The sequence below is a fragment of the Mauremys reevesii genome, linkage group 3 (genome assembly GCF_016161935.1).
Source record: "Mauremys reevesii isolate NIE-2019 linkage group 3, ASM1616193v1, whole genome shotgun sequence".
NCBI lineage: Eukaryota > Metazoa > Chordata > Testudines > Geoemydidae > Mauremys > Mauremys reevesii.
In genome coordinates, this window is record NC_052625.1 from 136,579,297 (window position 1) to 136,602,202 (window position 22,906).

The following is a 22,906-nucleotide window of genomic DNA, read 5'->3' on the forward strand; positions in this document are numbered from 1 at the left end:
TTGCAGATATTTTCAGAGAACTAACCACAGTGATTCCAAGTTCTCATTCTTGAGTGGTAACAGCTAACTTGGACCCTATCATTTTGTATTTAGTTTGTATTATGTTTTCCAATGTGCATTACTTTGCATTTATCAACACTGAATTTCATCTGCCATTTTGTTACCCAGTCACCCATTATTGAGAGATTCTTTTGTAACCCTTCCCAGTCAGCTTCAGACTTCTCTATCCTGAATAACTTTGTTTTGTCTGCAAATTTTTCCACCTCACTGTTCACCTTCTTTTCCAGATCATTTATAAATATCGCAAACAGCACAGGTGCCAGGACAGACCTGGGAGGACTCTGCTATTTACCTCTCTCTGTTGTGAAAACTGAACATTTATGCCTTCACTTTAAAAGAGAGGGAACAATCAGTTGATGATCCATCAGAGGACCTTCCCTCTTATTCCATGACTGCTTACTTTGCTTAAGAGCCTTTGGTGAGGGACCTTGTCAAAGGCTTTCTGAAAGTCCAAGTACACTTTATCAACTCAATCACCTTTGTCCACTTGTGTCAGCCCCTTCAAAGAATTCTAATAGATTGAAGCAGCAAAGAATCCTGTGGCACCTTATAGACTAACAGATGTTTTGCAGCATGAGCTTTCGTGGGTGAATACCCACTTCTTCGGATGCAAGCAGATTGCATAAGATTGGTGAGGCATGATTTCCTTTTCGAACAGCCATATTGATTCTTCCCCAATACATCACATTCACCTAGGTGTCTGATAATTATGTTCTTTATTATAGTTTCAACCAGTTGGTCTAGTACTGTAATTACAGGACAGTAAGCCTAACTGCCAGGATTGCCTCTGGAGCATTTTTTAACAATTAGCATTACTTTAACTATCCTTCATTCATCTGGTACATCTGATTTAAGTGACAGGTTACATACCTAGTAGTTCTGCAATTTCATATTTGAGCTCCTTCAAAACACTTGGATGAATACTATCTGGTCTTGGTGACTTATTACTGTTTAGTTTATCAATTTGTTCTAAAAACTCCTCTACTGACACCTCAATCTCGGACAGTTCCTCGGATTTGTCACCTAAAAAGAATGGCTCAGATGTGGGAATCTCCCTCACATCCTCTGTAGTGAAGACCGATGCCAAAAAATTCATTTAGTTTCTTCACAACATCTTTGTTTTTGAGTGCTCCTTTAGCACCTTGATTGTCTAGTGATTGTTTAACAGGTGTCTTGCTTCTGATGTACTTAATTTGTTGGGTGTGTGTGTGTGTGTGTGTGTGTGTGTGTGTGTGTGTGTGTGTGTGTGTGTTTTTGCTGTGAGAATGTGTATCTTTTGCTAGTACCTCTTCAAATTCTTTTTTGGCCTGGTTAATTATACTTTTACATTTGACTTGCCAGAGTTTATATCCCTTCTATTTTCCTCATGAGGATTTGACTTCCAAATTAAAAAATAGTTCTTTTTGCCTCTATCCACCTCTTTACTCTGCTGTTTAGACCTGGGTTTTTTGTTTTGTTTTGTTTTTGTTGTTTTGGTTTTTTTGGTCCTCTTACTTTAAAAAAAATGGGAGTATACATTTAGCTTGAGCCTTTATTTTTTTAAAAATAGTTTCCATACAGCTTGCAGGCATTTCACTCTTGTGACTGTTCTTTGTAATTTCTGTTTAACCAGCATTTTGCGTAGTTTTCCTTTTTGAAGTTAAATGCTACTGTTGTGGGCTTCTCTGGCATTTTCCCCCTTTACAAGGAAGTTTTAAATTTAATTACATTATGCTCACTATTACCAAATTGTTCAGCTATATTCACCTCCTAGACCTGATCCCATGCACTACTTAGGACATCAATTTTTTCCCCTCCATGTGAAGACAAACACATTTTATCTCCCCCATCATGGGAGGTACATGGGGGGTATTACAGCCTAGTACCCCCTCCAGTCCCAGTCTGGCAGGAGAAATTGAGTAATTTTAATGAGCATTCTCATCCTCTGTGAAACACAACTGCACGTGGGAAGCAGCTGGGAATGCTACTGAGATAGAGCACCTCATCCACTATGACCTAGGCTTCCACAGACCCTCAAGGGTTATGCTGATTTGGTGGGAGCTAAATAACTTGTCAGCACACTTGTGGGGAGGAAATAATGATGCCACTTCCATGAATCAGGTGGAAATTCAGCATGTGGGAGCATCCAGTTCCCTATGTGATAGGAATGTAACAGCTCTAGGTAGGGAATGACAGGGCCTCTAGTTCTTAATACCATCTCTTCTTTCTTCTACTATTGGGATTTTTAAAAAATTGATTTATTTATATAGATAAAATTAAGGTTATTCTGATGTTATTTAGAAAAAAATCAATGTTTGTCAAGGCTAGGGACAATATAGGAAGGGAAAAACAAAACAAAACAAAGATAACCAACTGTGCATTCTCTTTGATCAGGTCCGATTTACAGCATAGAGGGGAGGAAAACATAAAACAAAACAAAAAGAAACAAATGATTGTGCTGACTATTTCCAGAAAATTATTGTGAAATAATGCTGACCACAGAAGAGCCCCGTAGTGACTGTCCGAAACTTCAGAAAAATATAAACAAATATTTGAGTCATCGTGTTCTTAGAATGTTACTTGTTTGATTCTTAATTCACAGGAAGGTTTGTGCTTCGAATCTTAAGGGAATTGGGAAGCTTGATACTTGGAATTGTTGAACCGCTTTGGCAAGGTGCTGAATGCCACCTACTCAATGATTATTGAAGGTGCTCAGCACCTTACAAAAGTGAACCTTAAACAAATTAAAAGTATCCTTGTGCAAAGCTAGAACTCAAGGACAACAGAGATTAAAAGGGTTTTAGCAATTTGGTATACATTTCAACCCCAAATGTTTTTATAAATACAGCAGAATCATAAATGTGAGAACATTGCCTGACAAACCACGCTCACTCAGTGGTTGTCTTGTTGTGTTTCATTTAAAACCGATGTTTTATGCATGGTGCAGTATTTTATCTCAGGCCCTAGAAGCAAATTTTGGTCAGCAGTTTGTTTGTTTATTCCCCCATTTAAAGAGGGTAAGGGGAGAGAGTACTGGACAGCTTCTGAAAAATATAACAACTATTTTCCTCTTAGTTTTCCTGATTTTTGGTTTCCAGCTCCATTGATTATCCTTACAAGAATTCTGCTAGTGCTGCAGAACATCACAAGGGTAACTCGGTCCATGCAAGGATAGTGGTAACAGCTTTCAGAGCAAGACCTTTACTGCTTCATCTTTCGGATTATGCTGCCTCACTAATATTTAAATTTTAAAATGGCTTAGCATGCACTTCCGAGTTGTAATTTAGACAAACTCTTGGTTCACCCTCCAGTTCCAGACTCTAAGATCAACCTTACATATATATTGTTAGTTACAGCTACTCAAATCAGTAGAGATCTATTCAGCCTCCCCACCTTCTCTTTTTTTAAAAAGGGCAAACTGTTTTATATCAACAGCCATCTGTGAGCCTGTCTTTTAGACCATCAAACTCTTCCATCCATTACAGAGAGCCTTCTCACCTCTGCTGCATGACAGCCCAATAAAGATGACATACTAATTCAATGACTTGTAATTTCAGCTAAACAAAGACAAGTGCTGCTGCTTCTTCTTTTGTGTTTTGATGCCATATCGGTGAAGCCAGCTATGCAAACATAGCACTGGGAGGGTTTTATGACAGCAATTGAATGGGGAGAGTAGCTTGGTGTTGCTTTTTTATGGTTCTTGGCTCTATAATTTTTGGCTCTGTGCTGCTGGCCATTGCCATTGTGTCTGGATTCTATGTCAGCAGCAGCTAATTGTTCCAATAATGTTTATCATAGGGATCCACCAGGGAGCTGTATATGTGGAGATAAGCTACAAAGCAATGATACTCACTATCTTACTGATCTCTATACACAGTGCTTTTGCTTCATGCCAAAAAGATCTTTAGGTTTCTAATCTAAAAATACCCCAACAACAACAAAAAAAACCCCACACAGCTTAATCATTGTGCCAACAATAGCATCTAAGGGGATGTAATCAGGTTCCTCTGATAATCTTAGCAACACATGAAAGTCATGTGCAAAAGCAGTAATTGAAGCAGTTGGTTAATTCTACCACCTGCTGTTGAAGTCACATGTTAATCTAAATGAGGTCCCCTTCCCATGAAGTGGGATGCAGGACACTTTTTAAACCATAAATATGTATTATACAAGCTTTGCAGAGTAATAAAGAAACAGTTCATTAAATGAAAAGTATGAAGTATCCAATTCTTGTCCAACATTTCATGCTGCTATCGGGTGCCATATCCAAGTGGAAATGCCATTTTGATGTCTAGACCCCGATGCACACTACAGTTCACATATAACAGACAAGAGGATTTCCCTCCAGCAGATGCCTCCAAATAACTTAACATTAGGAAATCAAGGAACTGAGCTGTGGGAAAATGAAAAATGTTTTTCATGGTTTGATCCCCTGGGAATAGTGACTGAAAAAATATTCTGGAATCAACCGTTAGAGTGAATATCTCGGTGCACAGTAGTAGTTTGTGCACCAGATATTTAAAAACAAAATTCTCATATCCATATCCTATTTATATTGTTAACTTTTCTTATAAATTCTTCACTTCAGTACAAAAACTTCAGATGTTTAAGCTCTCAAGTAGGTAGCTCTCAATACTTCTCCAGCTTCTTCAGTCCCAAACGCCAAACATGAAACAAAAATGACAAAACAACCATCAGCATAAGGAGTCCACTTGCCCACTACTATGGCTGAAATGGATTGTAATTAAAGATTCAGTGGTTAAGGCAGGATTATCTAATACTTATGCCTTTAAGGTGTCCTTTAAGGACCTTTAAGATGTCCTAAAATATCCTGCACACACATTATTCAACCGCTTGACTATATTAGTCAAACACACTTGGCACAGCTGATAAAATCCTACAATTTCATCTTCAAAGTACCCTTCTGGAGAATGATATAGTTTCTACAGACTTTTTAAACCCTCTTAATAGAGAATTCTGTCCTTCCTACAGAATTCCTTAAATTCTACCGGATAGTTATAATTTTCTATTAAGTTCCATAAAACTTTTCCATAAGGGCCAGGTACCAGACATTATACTGATACTCCACTGGAACTTAGAAGCAGAAATCTTGGTGTATTTTATTTTTCCTCTCATTTGCTCTGTCTTATTTGATTTGTACATAGCCAAACGCAATGAAACCTTTCGGTTGGAAAAAAAAAGAAAAAAAGTTCTCTGGTGAATTGCAGACCTCAAGCCAAAATATGACACATTTCTGATCACAAGAGATTTCAAAGCTGAAGAGGGAGTTTATGAATACAAATGCAATGGTGCAATGTGGATTTGGAAAAATTACTGAATTTATCACAAATACATAAAACAAGAAAATTGTGTAGGACTTTTTTTAAATGTAAAACTAACTGTCACATGTAAAACTAACTAGATTAACAAAGAAAAATTAAGCACTGATAACAAAAATTAATATACAAATTTAAGAAATATTAAGCATATGAGAAGAGGTTCAAAGCATACAAGAAGAGGTTTGTTTGGCCTAACCAAAAAGAAGGATGAGGGGAGATACGACTGCTCTGTATAAATACATCAGAAGGATAAATACCTGGAAGGGAGAGAAGTTATTTAAGTTAAGCACCAATGTGGACACAAGAACAAATGTATATAAACTGGTCATCCACAAGTTTAGGCTTCAAATTAGATGAAGGTCTCTAACCATAAGAGGAATGAAGTTCTAGAACAGCCTTCCAAGGGGAGCAGTGAGGGGAAAAAAACCTAACTAGCTTTAAGACTGAGCTTGATAAGTTTATGGTGGAGGGGATGGTATGATGAGACTGCCTACAATGGCACACAGCCAATCTGGAATTGCTAACAGCAAATATTGCCAACCACCAGCGATGGGATACTAGATGGGAAGGGGTCTCAGTTCCTAGAGAGAATTCCTTCCCAGGTGTCTGGCTGGTGGGTCTTGCCCACACACTCAGGGTCTAATTGATGGCCATATTCGGGGTCAGGAAGGAATTTTCCCCTAGGTCAGATTGGCAGACACCCTAGGAGGTTTTGCCTTCCTCTGCAGCAGGTTTAAAGTAGTGTAAATGGTGAATTCTCTATAACTTGAAGTCTTAAACTATGATTTGAGGACTTCAGTAACTCAGCCAGAGGGTTTAGGGTCTATTACAGGAGTGGGTGGGTGAGGTTGTGTGTCCTGAAATGTTCAGGAGGTCAAACTTGACGATCAAGAAAGTCTGTTGTGGCCTTAAAGTCTATATTTCAATTGAAAATACAGTAGGCAAAAGTTTTATGCAGTATTGAAGGTTGAAGATGGAAAATGTTAAAAGGTGAGATCCTCAAAAGTATCTAAAGGCATTAACAGTAACTTCCATCAGCTTTTAAATGGGGAGTTGGTTGCCTAACTTCCCTAGGCACTTTGGAATATCTATTCCTTGATTCTGAGAAAACCTGAGCATCCAGTGATGCTGCACCCCTCAGAAGCAGTAACTGGAATTGGAACAGCCTGGCAGCCAATATAGAATAGCACGATCAATTGAGTTGTGCTGCCGACAGCGACTTCTAAAGGTCCCACTGTTGGAGAGCCCAAGCGATACATTTTCATCTTTCACATTAATCTTGCTTTCTGTTACACAGCAAGTGATGCCTAATTCTGCTATCGTTAATCACATTGATCAGTACCTGACTCCACAAGTAGTCCTTATTGATTTCAGTATTAATTCTTGTTAAATATTGTTCAAGCAGGGAAAAAGAGGAGATGGAAGGTTGCATGTACTGTTTCATTTAATCTGTAGCACTCGCTTTTTCCTTTGCTGCTTTCTTCTCCCTCTCCCCTCAACTCAACGCACAATTCAATCTACACTTCTCCTTCAATCTCTCACTATTACCCTCCTCTCCACATTTTAACCCTATTCCTCTTCTCCTTCAAGTGTCACTTCTGGGTCCATCTCTCTCTCTTTTCCTTCCTCCATCTCTCACTCCCCTCCAACTACCTTTCCTTTGTCCATGTTCTGTCTCTCCAAGTCTACCTCTAGTCTTGTTTCACTCCCTACTCCCACCCTCTCAATGTGTCCCCTGATGGACCTGTTTTTCGTAAGGTGGCTAAGCACCATACCACAATTCAAGATAGCACTTAGTGTGTCATAGGAAGCAATATTCTCACAACCTCCAAAGGAATCTTTGGTTCCTTTTTGTCCCCACTTTTCCCCCCTTGAATTCCAATTTCTCCCCTACAGACTCCCAATACTGGATGAGGAAGTAGGTGCCAGGCGGTGTCTCCTCTCTATCTTTGCTAACAGCTGCCTGCTGTTCAAAAAGAGGACAAGCAGCTGACTACACTAACCCAGCACCCACTAGCATAGTCCTTTCTGCTGAAAGGAGGCTGGAGAGTGCTGCAGAAGGCAGTGGCATCAGTAGCTACCAAAGGGTTTCTGGAGGTGACACTCTCAACCACTGTGTACTGTCCTACTGGACCCCTGTATTGCCAGGCTGCCCGTGCTTTACGGGGTGGGGGCAACACAGGATTTATTTCATTATTTTATTAGTTTTATTGCTCCGTTAACTTTTTACTGCACCCATTAAAATTAAATATAAACTACATCCATAATATTGTTATCCTGTTCAGTGATGCTGAGGTCCTACTCTAGGATCATGAGTAGTTTGTGAATAGGAAGTATATCAACAAGGACCAGCTCTGTTAAATTGTACATATATGCCCAGTCCTTTATTGTTAGGAATATTTTATAAAGTAAATAAATGAAATATTGGCTTCTTTGCCATTTTTTAAGTATATAGCCTAGGTTTCACTTCCTCCCTCTTCATTTTGAGAACCATCTGGCAACCTTTTATGTCCCATTGTCACTGCCCTGGTAGCTACTTCTAACACAGCAACCAAAACAGAGCCAGCATGATAGGTCAGCAGCTTTGGAACAAATGAAGATCACTGTCACCACCTCTCAGGATACCAGCCAGTAGTGCTTCTCCAAAAGTCCTGATTAAACCCTGTTTCTATACTCTGTAGGTCTCCTCCTCCAAACACGATTTAGGTTTGGCCGGCATAAAATCACAGAAATGTGGGGCTGGAAGGGACCTCGAGAGGTCCAGCCCCCTGCTCTGAGCAGGACCAAGTCAACCAAGACCATCCCTGATAGGCATTTGTCTAATTTGTTCTTAAAAATCTACAGTGATGAGGATTCCCCAACCTCATTTGGTAACCAGTTCCAGCGGTTAACTATTCTTGTATTTAGATATTTTTTCCTAATATCTAACCTAAATATCCCTTGCTGCAGATTAAGTAGATTACTTCTTGTCCTACCCATGAGAACAATAAATCACAGCCCTCTTTATAACTGCCCTCAAGATATTTGAAGATTGTTATCAGGTCCTCTCTCTGTGTTCTTCTCTCAAGACTAACCAGATCCATTTCTTTCAACCTTTCCTCATAGGTCATGTTTTCTAGACCTCTTTTCATTTTTCTTGCTCTCCTGTGGTCTATCTCCAATTTGTTCACCTCTTCCTTAAAGTACAGCACCCAGAAATGGATACAGTACTGATCAGTACCGAGTAGAGTAGGACAATTACTTCCCCTATCTTACATACAACACTCCTGGTAATACATCCCACAATGATATTAGCCTTTTTCGCAGCTGCATCACATTGTTGACTCAATTTGTGATCCACTATAACCTTCAGATCCTTTTCAGCAGTGCAACCTCCTCGCTAGTTATTCCTCAATTTGTAGCTGTCCATTTGACTTTTTCCTAAGTACAGTAATTAAATGTTGCATATTTGTTATATAATTCCACCAATAGTCTACATACAGTAGATGATGTGTAACCTTATAAGATAACAAAACCATTCTATTCAGTCCATCATTTAACTTCAACCTATTTTGGAGTGCACCAGGACATTTAAATGCTACTAAACTTTTAAATATCTGATTCAAATATTGATTATTAAATAAACTAAAAGTGTGCAAGTACCAAGGGGGAAAATGAATGAAATATATGCTTGATTTAGAATGAAAGAGAAAAAGTCATGTGTAACCATGGTACAAATGATTCCTAAGAGAAAAAAGAAAACATAGCAGTGAGCTTTTATATTAGCTTCTGAAGGTGCATCTTTAAGAAAAATGATAAGGTTTAATACGAGTCCTTTGCCTACGGCCATGTGGATGTATTTTTTAAAGATTTTAAATAGTGAATAATTAGTATCAGAGACTATAGCAGCTTCTGTCCCCTTCCAGCCAGTAAACTTGGAAACACTGCAAGCCACTTAAGTATATGACTAGAAAAGTGGTTCTAGAAAAACAGTACTTTGGTAAGTGCCTTCCTGATCATTTTGCTTAATTTAAACAAAAAATATGTTCTCTCAAGACACTTGGAAAACAGCCAGTTTTTAAACAGCTGTATATACTGACTATTTTATTTTATGCATCATTAACACAGTTGGCAGATAAGTTCTGATGCCTGAATCTTTCTTGTTAGAAATAGTTGATGATGATATATGAAGCAGAAGGACTAAAACTTGGATTCCAGATATCAGACTCAGTCAACAGATTTGGAAGTTACAAGAAAAAAAATAATTTTGCTTTGTTCTGTACATTGAGAAATTTGATTTGGAAACCATTTGTGGTGAATTCAAGTGGAAAACCAAGATATTATTTTAAATATATTATACAGTTTGTGGATGATACCAACCTGGGGTGGTGGTGTTTCAAATGCTTTGGAGGATAGGATTAAAATTCAAAATGATCTGGACAAACTGGAGAAATGGTCTGAAATAAATAGGATGGCATTCAATATGGAGAAATACAAAGTATTCTATTTGGGAAGGAACAATCAGTTGCACACATACAAAATGGGAAAGGATTGCCTAGGAAGGAGTACTGCAGAAAGGGATCTGGGAGTTTTTGTGGATCACAAGCTAAATACGAGTCAACAGTGCAACACTGTTGCAAAAAAAGCAAACATCCTTCTGGGAGGTATTAGCAGGAGTGTTGTAAGCAAGACACAAGAAGTAATTCTTCTGCTCTACTCCATGCTGAATAAGCCTCAACCCCAACTGGAGTATTGTGTCCAGTTATGGCCACCACATTTCAGGAAAGATGTGGACAAAGTGGAGAAAGCCCAGAGAACAACAATAAAAAAGATTCAAGGTCTATAAAACATGGCCTATGAGGGAAGATTGGAAAAATCTTGGGTTTGTATAGTCTGGAGAAGACTGAGAGGAGACACGATAACAGTTTTCAAGTATGTAAAAAGGTTGTTACAAGGAGGGAGAGACATTGTTCTCATTAACCTCTGCTGATAGGACAAGAAGCAATGTGCTTAAATTGCAGCAAGGATTGTTTAGATTGGACATCAGGGGGGTTAAGCACTGGGAAAAAATGCCCAGGGAAGTTGGGGAATCTCCATCATTGGAGACTAAGAATAGCTTAGACAAAACACCTGTCAAGGATGGTCTAGGTAAAACTTAGTCCTGCCCTGAATGCAGGGGACTGGACTAGATGACCTCAAAAGGTCCATTCCAGTCCTACAATTCTATGATTTTTGTAGTTCACATCAATGACAATATTCAATCCCGCCCCCAGAGAGATACACAGTGGGCACAATTAAACCACAGTAAACATTCACCAAACAAGTTATTTCACCATGGTATCTGAGATACCATTACACAATAACTAGGAAGCCATTACCCATCAACCTATTACCATAATGGACATGAGATGTAATTAGCCTGGTGTCACCATGGCCTCTCCTTTGAATACTACATTTTTCTCCCATCTGTAAGATTTGCATTATAACATTTGTTACTGCCTCTGAATGGTTATATTGAAACTTGTCTGAATTTGATTGTAAGATATTCAGGGCAAGGCCTTGATTGTTCACATGTTTGCAGAGGATGTATTCTTATTGTTCTATCTAAAAATATTATACATGTAATGACACTTATCAGATAGATCAACAGGTGTTTTAATGGGCATGCCTTAATAAATTATTTTTATTAATAAACTGTATTTAAATATATTGAAGATCCAGCTCCAATCAAAGTAAACATTCCAGGTGATCTTCAGGAATTTGGTATCATGGTTCTATTTTTTTTTTAAATAAAGTGACCTTTATATTTTCACCCCAACTAAATTTCAGTTCAGCCCAAAGTAGTCTTTCTACTGACACAGCATCAACTTGTAACCAAAGGCAGACATGGTGAACAGTAGTCTCATAGTAGAATTTAATCAAGAAGCTAGTGTGGATTGTAGCCCAAAGCTCTCCTCTCCATCAAAGTAACCTGCCTCTTGAAAAAGATTAGTAGAGGCAACATTTATGGTTTTTATTTTGCAATTACCATGTATGATGTGTTATATTAGTCATGTGCATCAGAAAACACAGGACAAAATAAGTGGGGAAAGAGTGGATCTTAAATCTTCATCAAGAAAGGGAAAATGCCTCTTTTGGATCAGGAGGTAAACATCCAAGCATTCTTATAACTGCACAACATTGTTCCACTCACCAAGATTTTATCACTGGGAGCAGTTCTGGGCTCCCAGTGATGCCAAGACACTGTGTCTTGGCAAAAGACCAAGTATCAAATGTTTCCATTTGAAGTCACAGTGAAAGCCAGGCAATTTTGTTGAGGCAAACTTTAAAAGCCCTTTAAAAAAAAATCTATCTAGGCATCTCCCTATTTGCTGAATATCTGGGGAGATTTGAAACCATAAGTAATTCTACTGAAAGTCAAAAAGTTGTAATTCACACCCCTAAAATGGTGTCTAACTGAATCACTTGAGCAAATATAGAGCCTAGGAAAAATTGCAGCATTTTGCTAATTTTATATGCTTCAGCACATAACCTTTTGGTAAATCTACTCTACCAAACATGAGAACGGAGATATGTACTCGATTTCAGCTGTATATGAAACTCCAATTAATATCTGTAGAAGCTGCATATATAGATCAAATGCAAATTACAGTCTGCCATGTGGAGCTATGAATCTGAAAATAAGTGGATTTGTGGAAGATAGCAGAATTAAGATGGATGACTAAAAGAAAATAGGCTTTGAATGAGATCCTCACTCACTTATCAACTGCAAGATACAAATCTGGGTGTGAAATTTAGCCCCAAACCTGGAGCTAAAAAGGCAGTCATCAAAATGTATTATAAGCCCCAATACCTGGGCTTAAGGGTCTGCCCAAACAGAGCTCATTACAAAACTGGAACTGTAGATTATAAATTATTTGGGGACTGAGTCTATACTTAGCTAGAGCACCAAGCACATTTTGGTCACTGTTGTAATATAAATAACAAAATATGAGTAACAGTAAATATTCTAAATATTATCCAGTGAGTTAGAATCTGTTACTTCTGATTAATAAAAAGAAAAATCCTCTGAATAGTTAATAATGATTTGTCTCAAACTATCTATCACATTAAATTTTATCTGTTGCATATGAACACTCTGCAAAGTATTATTGGCCCATCAACTACAACTTTTTAAAATGCATATAACTTTTAAGTTACCCTGCCATTGGGTAACTTTTTAGTTGCATGTAACTACAGAATAAGAAAATATGGGCTCAAGTTCAGCAAAATAGTGATGGTCCAATAAAAAGTCATGAGTATCTGTGTTCTACTATGAATATTGAAACCTCCTCCATTTGAAACATACTGTAGCTAGAGGGGTGACTCTGAAAGACATGCTACCACAGTGAAAGTGGAAGACTGATGAGTAGGGTGTAGGAGTTTTGTATCCTCACAAATGTGCCTCCCTTCTGGGATCTACCCACCATGCATCTGAACCAAGAGGATCATTTCCCTTTCCTGTTCCCTCATGGAACAAGCTGCTGAGAGATCCTCAAGCCAAAGCTCATGCAATTTCCTGCAAAGGGGATGGGACGGTAATCAGCTGGTAGAGCATGAAACGCAAAGCACCTATACAATGGAGACAGATGATATACCAATTACAGTTTAAAAAAATCCAGTTTGGATTCTACAAATGAAGAACCTTACAAATTAGGTTTGGTGTTTTTATTCTTCAAGACTGTTTACTTCAATTTTTCTCAAAAAAGTGTTGGGGAGGGGGGCAGGGTGTGTTCCTGCTCTATGTCCTTTCATTTAAATTTCAGTCCCATGAAAATGTGCATGAAAGAGTCATGAAAATAATGACAACCTTAACCTGAACATAGCTATTTATTACCCGTTTAAATTTTCCTAGAGGTTTTATCTGTGTACTTCCTAATAACTCTAAACTAAAAGCTTGCATTAATACAGGGGAAGGGGAAAAAAGATGATCTTATCCCAGAACAAAAATGCCTACACCTTTATAAATATTTTGAAATGCAGGTTCCACAAGATAAATGCATGTCTGAGTCATTGTTCAAGAACAAATTACATGCATAAGTTGTAAATACCATATAACAAGTAAAAGCAAAAACTGAAGTGTATTGGTGCAGTAGGTCCAAGTTAGGATATTGAGAATATTTTTCTATTCATAAAATTACTGTGACTTACCATGACCCTAGTTTATAAAATTAATGCCTGCCATTGGGAAGCACCTCTTATGGGCTACAGTGTGTGAGAACTGTGTGCTAATCACATCGACTCTTCTACTATAAAAGGCATCTTGATGGCATTTGTTAACTGTGAACCACTCCAATTTTCTTCACCAGTTAAATACTCTCTTCATTTGGTTTGTGAATAAGGAAAAAAACAACCCCTTCTATAACCTACCTCCTGGTAAAATACTCTATTACAGCAGGGGTTGAGCATTCTGTTGTACCACCTGGTGGAACAGAACTGAACTCCTCATCAGCTAATTGGATTCCCAAAGGCTTGAGAGCTGTGTGAGATTACACAACTGGCAAAATAAAAGTGATGCAGATTTCTGGATTAGTTGGCTGTGCAGGAAGAAAGTAATGTTTTATAATGTTCTTATTTCTTCCTAATTTTAGTTTGGCTTTTTCATGAATTTTAAAGTTGTCCTTGGCCTCCTTTGGCCTTTATTTTCTTTCCCACCCCCCACGTATTCTATACATAAACATTTTACAATAGTACAGGTATAATTTTGGATCAAAATTCATTTTTTTTAAAAAGGACCCTTAAAACAGGACTATGATTTGTTTGTTTTTAAATGAAAATAAAAAAGAAAGCTTACACAGAAAAGTCAAGAGCATGAATCAGAAATGCAAAGGAAAAAAGTTAGCACTTTGCATTTTCAGTAATCACTACAAAGATGTTGGCTACCCTTCCGCACTCTTTTGTAGCCAGGGTTCCTCTGCACTGCCCTGCCCTGCCCTTTAGTCTTCTTCTTCCAGTCCCAGTTACAAAGACTCCACATGCTTGCTTGTCAAGTCACCACCCTTTCTGGGATCTGGGTTTATTCAGAAAAACAACTCTAAAGGAAAACTCAAAGTCCCCAAAAACATCTTTCCCAGGGAATAGCTCTTACCTCAGAGCCTGGGTTAGTGAAAGGGTTCCCTCACAGAGTCTCCCACCTTTATTTTAATGAGTTATTTTCTTAGGGGTGACCTGGGTTTGGCTTCCAGCTATCCTGTTCAGCACTGACTCCCTTGTAATGTTCCCAGTGTTTCTCATCTCAAACAACAGATTCAGCTCTCTTATAAGAAACCATCTGTTGGAGGTTCCCTCCCTTTGCCAGGTGTCTCTGGTTAGCTCATTTAGCAAGACTGCTCCAGGCTTCAAGTCTCCTGCAGGCAGCTCCCTCTGCTCTCTCAAAATCACCTTTTAAAGATATATTGGTATCCTAATTCCAAGATTTTGGGGAAGGAGCCAAGAGGCTTCCCATCCCATCCATGGTCTTTGTGGTGGTAGTGGTAGTATGTAGGCTCAATAACAATAAACCCATCCTAACCCACCCTCAGCAGTGATCTTCCTTCCACCAATTGTGACACAGCAGAACACTGAAAAATGCTGCTGGATCTTGATACTGCTGCCCTTTTCACAATGAAACTCAGCAAAGTTGCTTTCACCTACCACTCAATGTGTTTCTAGAAAAGTGTTTTCAAAGTAACCTTTTGAGCCATGAGACTTATCAACCCCACAGTGCTTCCATCTGTTAAAGGGACACCAGTGCCCAGCAATAAGATTTCAGTTTCTGTTGCCCACTAAGAATACCTGAGCCCTAATAGATCAGTGCTAACAGGATTTGATGGGGGAAGGGGAGGAATGTTAAAAATTCTTCTGGTCATCTGTCCCAAAGAACCTGAAAGAGGGAGCAGGCTTGTGAGACACCCACTAAAGATGGCAGAAGCATCTGATATTCTCTTCCTACATACTACCACTTCTGAACTCCCAAGAGGCATGGTGGCCTACCCATTGTCCAATGAATATTCTGAGGGACAGTAGCAAGCTCCTGAGTCTGTCTCTCCCCATAGATAGCATGAAATGAGTAACTAGGCTTGTATGTTGAGGAAGGGGGGAATACAGTGAGAAATATTAAAGGGCCTATTTCTGAGCATGAGATGGCTGCATGGCATAGCCAGAAATCCCTTAAGTTCAGATATACATCCAGATATATATCACAACTTTCTGGAAGTTCTCTCATTCCCAGCTATGACTTGTGTTGTCAGAAACTACTCTAATTTTCACTCCAACTTCATATACCAACAATTGTTTCTCATTTCATTATGACACCATACCATTTATAGAGCTGATCAACTTGGGATAAAAATATTATCCATTTTTGAGCCCTGGAGCTCTTAAATATACACAAGTACAGGTGACAAAGTGGAGCATCAAATTTTCAGAATTTGGTTCTTCTGTTGAATATTTCAGAGGTCTATTAGATCATTTAGCAATTTAGTAAAGGCTCATGCTATATGAGACTTAGAGTAAACTTTTACCTCCACTTGCAGACACCGTAAGTATTGTACTAACCGAAGCTGGAGGTACTATTCTTGTGATGATTTTTCTGACACATTCCTGTGAGATCTGTAGATATTTTTCCTAACTAGAGGACAGGATTCTGCCCAACAGTTGGCAGTCTAGTTGCAACAAACATCTGACTGGCTTCGATAAGGACTTAAAGATATTTTTTCAATAGCAGTGCAGTTTCAGTAGCACTCCAAATACATTAATCTTCCAAGATGGATACACACAGACAAGATTTCTCTTCATATAAATGTAAGATTTGCCCTACTGGATCCAACCATTTATGTTAATACTGTGCCTTTTCTAGAGGCCAATACCTGATTACCTTCCTCTGCAGCAAATAAAAGAATTCTTAAAAATGCACTAAGGTTTTTATCAAATTAGCAGCTTCAACAGCACTGCTTTCTTTGTATAGTTCAGGAGCTTTGTCCAAGTGTGCTGGAAGAAGGATAGGAGACACTGGATGTGGTTTAATTAGGGCACAAATTTATTCCTAAATGTCAGGGAGTACCCAACGTAAGTATACAGTACATGTCTAATCATCTATATTACCTGGGTGGGGGCTGATGTCAGCCCTCCCACTTTTCCTATCCTGATCTCCAGCCTACCCACTGCTGGGTCCTAGCCACTACTGCCTCAAATAAGGGTTAAGTGGCATTGGCTCCCTGACATAGCAGCCCAAAACCCACATTTCCACTCCTTTAAAGAAAACCTCTTTTAAAGCCTTTACCAATCCATTATATCCAATCACCGTGTCCCTTCCCCCTGGAGTACCTGCACTGAACATCTGCCTCATGCTTACATAATTAGTTGTGACATCATAGCACAACCCCCATTTCACATCCTTCCCAATCTGCTGTGGGGAAGGCACCTTGACTTAGCCAATCTGGTGGCGAGGGAAAAAATTCTTTCCCAGTCCCCCAAGAAGGGCAACTAGGGCAGTCCCCACAGCAGATCATGACAAAACCTGCTGTTTATCTATCTCCAGGGCTGAGAGGGTGGGTGTTGCTCCACCTGGTCGAGGTAAGAGAGGACTTTTTCTGCACCAGCATGGATATAAACAGTCTCTCCTCTCTTCTGGTCACCTGGGAATGTGGGGATGGGGGAAGATGCATTAGCATCCCCATGCTGACCTGGTTTGAAGCTGTGCAGCAAGTCACTCTCTGGCTATCTAGCTCTTAAAGAGGCCTCATACACTTTTTCCTACAAGCCAGACAATAGCCCCTACCACTTAATGTCTGATGAGGTCATTTCCAGTAGTATCTAATAGGTATGGAGTCTGAACATATCCCCTCACTGCATGAGACACACAAGCAGATCAGTATTGGGAAACTTGTAATGCAAATTCTCATGCCGAGCCTGACTTGAGTAGCTGAATAGAAAGCAATGCCATAAAACTGGTGCCTTTCACAAGCACTAAAATTCACTTGTAAACGTGCTGCAGCATTTTATACACAGTTCTGTATTATATAATTAAGCGTCCAGTACAAACAGATTCAAACCTCTCAGTTAATAGACACACTTAAATTCAAAGTCCTCCCTCTGCCCAGAGAATACAAAATAGGATATAGAAAATTGTTTTGCAGAATTGCTAGATTATTAATTCTCTTCATATCTTTATTGGAGTGTAGTTACAATAGGAGTAAGATAGAAGTCTAAAGAGCCTTTCCCTTTCATTTTCCACTATAGACTTTTTTTTTGGGTCTACAAAGCCTCAGACAGCCACTGGGGCCAAGCCAGGATTCCTGTAGTGAAACAATTGACTTGGCATCATGTTGACATATATAAACAACAGTCTGTCAACAGGCCTCACATTAGTGACAGAACATTTTTGGCAAAACAGTAGCATCCTTCTGGGCACTATGGCAATAACAGCCAGTAGCATTCATTCATGACTTCACTCTCCAGCACAATATTAATTAAAAGATTATAACAGTGACACTTATCCAAGAAGGTTTTTTTAAAAAAAAGGCCAAAATAACATCCATGCAGCAGAGTGGAACTTTTGCTGAATAAGAACATGCCTCTAGCTGCTTTTTCATGCAGTAGGTTTAGACTTAACCGCTGTAGTTAACCTCTGTCTGGTCACAATTAGTAAATGAATGTAACTGCTTTGTTTCAACTAGCTTTTTGGAAGTGTACATATACATACACACACACATACGTAGGTCATTAAATTATAAATGAACATCTCTCTAGCCCAGTTAAATAGAAGTGTGTGCACGCACATGCGCACAAATATAGCACTACTTATGAAAATAGGCACATTTGTGTATTTTCCTTTTTTAAATTAAGGACAAAGTTTAGGGGTGATAAGTAAAATGGTGTAGGACAGATGTCTTAACTCTCAGATTTTCTAGACCTGCTATAACTCACTTATTCATGTGTAAAAGGGAGTCTACATTAGTGGAAACTACACACCATAAGGTAAAAGAAGGTGTCAATTGTGAGCAAGCTATCACATTCTTAATCCTCCTGTTAAGTGCTTTTCTAGCCCTTTAAAATGTGATCTACACCAATTTATAGTCCCTCGGGCTATGTTTACACTGCTTTGCAGTGTGGAGTACAGCAGTGTGAAAAGCAATACGCACTAAAATGCTGCAATGTAACTCCCCTGTGTGGACACTGTGGGCATGAACTATAAAGGGCTTTATCACTCAGAACACTTTGCAGAGAAGGGAGCTACCTCCTCTCTCTCTCTCTCTCTGGGTGATCAACAGTTTGTCTAGCCAATCATCTCTTTATCTCTCACTCCTGGTTCTATCAGGGCTTCTCCCAATCACAGGAAGCATAAGTTACAAGTTGGCAAGTGCGTGAAAGTTTAATTGAATCACAAGCCATCAGTCCAAGGCATCTAAATTCATGTAACATACAAGCAGAGGAGGCCAGAAGGTGGAAAGTAGTTCAATTCAGACTCCTTTTATATTCCTCTGAATTTGGTTCCACACTTCACTTTTGGCCTGCACACTTTGACATTAGCAGTAATGGATGGAGCACAACAAATGAAGTTTTGAATTAAGCGTAATATTAATCAGTTAATTAGGCCAGATTCTGCAGGCCTTCCACATGCAAAACTCCCAGGTTCAGATCCACAAAAGTATTTAGATGCCTAAAGCCCAAATTTAGGAGCTTATGCCTGAAGTGTGTGTGAAGCACAAAATGCCCCATGGGCCCTGTAGGTGCCTAAACTCATTTGGCACTTACATTACAAGTTCTCTCAGTTTTTACCTCCGGGCATGCACATTGCTGCATCCCTCTAGGAACTGCTACCTAAGCCCCAGAGCAATTCACAAACCAGGGTAAGATAGATGTTTGTCTGCCTATCTCGCATGCAAGGCCCAATATGGTATGCATGCTTAGAGGCTGCCTACCAGATTAGGTCCATTCTAAATCCAGCTGGAGGAAGACAGTTCCTATCTTACAACTTTTAGTCCAGTAGTTAGAGCAGTCACCTGGGATGTGGGAGACCCAGATTCAATTCTGGCATCAGAGGAGGGGAAAGGGAGATCCCTCTTCAATTCCCATCTCTCAGGGGAGTGCTCTACCTCCTTCAGTCTCTGCTAATGAAGGTGCTCCAGTAGGGGACTGGACCCTGGTTCTCCCACTTCCCAGGGAGGTGCCCTAACTACTGGATTCCAGCATCTTTTCTCTTTCTCAATGACTGTTCCATTGTGGATAATTTCTTATAACCACTGGGTCAGAGAGAGCAAGAGAGAGTGTGCCATTGTTGCCAACGGCATATTGGGTTGCATTAGTAGGAGCATTGCCAGCAGATTGAGGGAAGTGATTATTCCCTTCTATTCAGCATTGGTGAGGCCACATCTGGAGTATTGTGTCCAGTTCTGGGCCCCCCACTACAGAAAGAATGTAGACAAATTGGAGAGAGTCCAGTGGAGGGGAAGAAAAATAATTAGGGGGCTGGAGCACATGACTTATGAGGAGAACTGGGCTTATTTACCCTTCAGAAGAGAAGAGTTAGGGAGGATTTGATAGCAGCCTTCAACTACCTGAAGGGGGGTTCCAAAAAGGATGAAGCTAGGCTGTTCTCAGTGGTGGCAGATGACAAAACAAGTAGCAATGGTCTCAAGTTGCAGTGTGGGAGGTCTAGGTTGGATATTAGGAAACACTATTTCACTGGAAGGGTGGTGAAGCACTGGAATGGGTTACCTAGAGAGGTGGTAGAATCTCCATCTTTACAGGTTTAAAGGCCCAGCTTGACAAAGCCCTGGCTGGGATGATTTAGCTGGGGTTGGCCCTGCTTTGAGCAGGGGGTTGGACTAGATGACCTCCTGAGGTCTCTTCCAACCCTAATCTTCTATGAAAAAGAAAAAGAGTGATGCTGTAGTCCATTGCGTAGGGCACCCATCTAGGAAGTAGGAGATGCAGGTTCCAGTCACCTTGCTCCAATCATTAATTATTTCTACACTGTAGAATAGGAGAGATTGAGGGAGCCCCACATCAGAATATCCTGTATCTCAATGGTTGAAACACTCTTCTGAGAAGTGGGAATTGAACCTGGGTCCCCCATATCCCAAGCAAGTGCTCTAACCTCTGGGATAAAAGTTATAAAGTGGACACCTCCTTCTCCAGCCATTTTATATAGAGTGAAGCAGGAGCCTAACTCATTCCCCATAAGAAGCTATTTAGGCACTTACGCCACCTAACTTCAGTGGCAAGTTCCCATTTATGGGCCAAGCTGCAGCCCAGACTTAGGCACCTGTCACCAAGAGAGGGGTTGGACTTAGGCCATACCTGAGTTGTTGGCATCTCCCATTGGCTAGCTGCCTTTTGTGGATCGCATTCTAAGACACCTCTTTCTCCTCATTCATTGTGTAGAGAGCCTACGTGTCTACCTCACACTGGTGGATCAGTGGTGTTCCTGTGATTTTTCTAGGCACCATATTGCATTTTCTTTTTTAGAGGTACTGCATTCTCAGGGCACCCCTCTGTGTGCTGCATAGTTCATCATAGCGGATTAAGTTTATTTTTGTTTATTTATTGAGAGCTTTATAAGATGTGCCTCTAGGCATACTTATGCAGTTTAAAACAATACACATAAAATAATATATTTAACTTAAGCAAATAGCAGCCCAACCATTAACATCTTTACCCTCCACACAATCATACCCTCAGGCCACAACCTACACAGTGACCTAAAGGCCAACACATTCCAGGGAGAGCTGTGCAAAATTCAGAAGTTTCAGCCTATGGGAAAGTCCCTCATTTCAATATTTGGTTGTCTCAAATTGGGGCAAAAAGTTGCAATTTTGAAAGTTTTTCTGAAATGTAAATTCCAAACATTTTTTTGACTCAGATTTGATTTATTGAACATGCTACAAAATGCTTCATTTTGAGGCCGTTCAATTTTAAATTGCATTTTTCCATAATGGAGCACTGACTTACAGGATCTGTACTTCAGGTCCATTTTCCCATCTGGACCAGGATCCCTGTTTGGACTAAATCTTCCATAATGTGCCCTGAGTCATGTGCCTCCCATGATGCACCATACAACTCAGTCAGAGTTAAATACGCATTGTGCAATACGCATTGCGCTGCAGGAGATGTAATCCTCCAGGAGCCTGGCTCACAACAGAACTAACAACTTCCCTAAGGTAATTTGCTATTATGGAAAAATGCAAATTAAATGTTTTATTGAACTGATTCAAAATGAAACATTTCAGATCAGTTCAAAAATAGAATATTACAGTTTGGATCAAAGCAACGTGAAATGAAATATTTCATTTCAATTTTCATGATGTAATATCAAATGTTTAGTAAAAGTTTGTCCACAGAAAAAAAAATCATTATTTTTTTTTATATAAACTTCACTTTCAGTTGAAAAAATCATTTCAATGGAAAATGCCCAACCAGCTCTCTTTCAGGGTAAATTGAATCAACAAGGAAAGCATGTTTCTGAGTTGAAGGCCTTCCAAACTGTATCACCCTGATGGCTACACTTCAAAACTAGGGTCAAGTCACACTGAAATGTAGCCATTGGGCTCTTACAAGTAGTCCTCATAGTTTTACAACAGTATTCTCCCAACAAAGGAAACTAAAATTTAACTAGTTCAGTTTAAGCAGTTTTTTTTCTGAACTCACAATTATTACAAATAGAAATCTGTTCATATATTTTTTCTTCTTATTCTTTTCCCTCTCCCTCCAAAAAAAAAAAAAAGAATACAAAACACACTTTTTTGTTATAGGGTTTCAAGTTCACTCTCTAGCTGCCTGCTCTCAAAGGAAAACATCACATATACCAAAAAGGATTTTAAATGACTCTTCAGGGCTCAGAAAACCTGAAATACAAAGACTTCAAATGATGAAATGTGTAGAATGATTTGTGGTTGTTTGTGAAAGTTTTACTGAATGTTAACTACCAGAGTGATACCACAGCATTCAATCCAGACTCTCTTCCTCCCTTTTCTCTCCCACCATTTTCAAATGTCTTAGCTCTTTAAATATAGTTGTTTCTTTTATTATATGGTTAGTGGTTCTAAGGCTGAGAACAACTTGAAAAACTATAAGATAAAGTGGTCTATGTCTAATCCAAAGGCTGTAAGGGGATTTTTTTCCCACTGTCCCCATATTTTAATGTCATGGTGTGGAAGGTCTTCAGCTAAGGAATTTCATGTTCCTGATTCATCTGTAAATTTGATAGCTTGTGCCTATTAATTAGTAGATTGCAAGAATTTACACAAAATATGGGGAACATGTTCACTCTTGTTTTTCTCCAATGTGCTACTAAAATTATTACATGCACAGCAACCATTGATTTTAGTGGGATCTGTGCATAATCACATCCAAGTAAAAAAAATTAGCCCTGTAGATGCACTGAGCATAGTGGAAGGCAAACTCTACCCTGAAAAAAAACAATAAATTCTCATGCATGATATATTTACATAGAATCATTCATGGACAGACCATCAGCAGTAAATCCTGGCACACCTTTACACTGAAATACTTTTATACAATTGGGCATT

General features: G+C 39.2%; 1 long non-coding RNA gene across 3 annotated transcripts in view; it reads right to left on the reverse strand.

The window, feature by feature from the left end:
* LOC120400202 overlaps window positions 1-22,906 on the reverse strand; it is a 300,141-nt gene that overhangs the window by 150,218 nt on the left and 127,017 nt on the right. Inside the window, exon 1 of one of the 3 annotated variants that reach the window (XR_005595596.1) lies at window positions 14,485-14,607. The exons of the other annotated variants lie outside the window; for them this stretch is intronic. This is a non-coding gene — a long non-coding RNA (uncharacterized LOC120400202). Of the gene's footprint in view, window positions 1-14,484; window positions 14,608-22,906 lie in introns of those variants that run through there. 3 annotated transcript variants of the gene reach the window in all.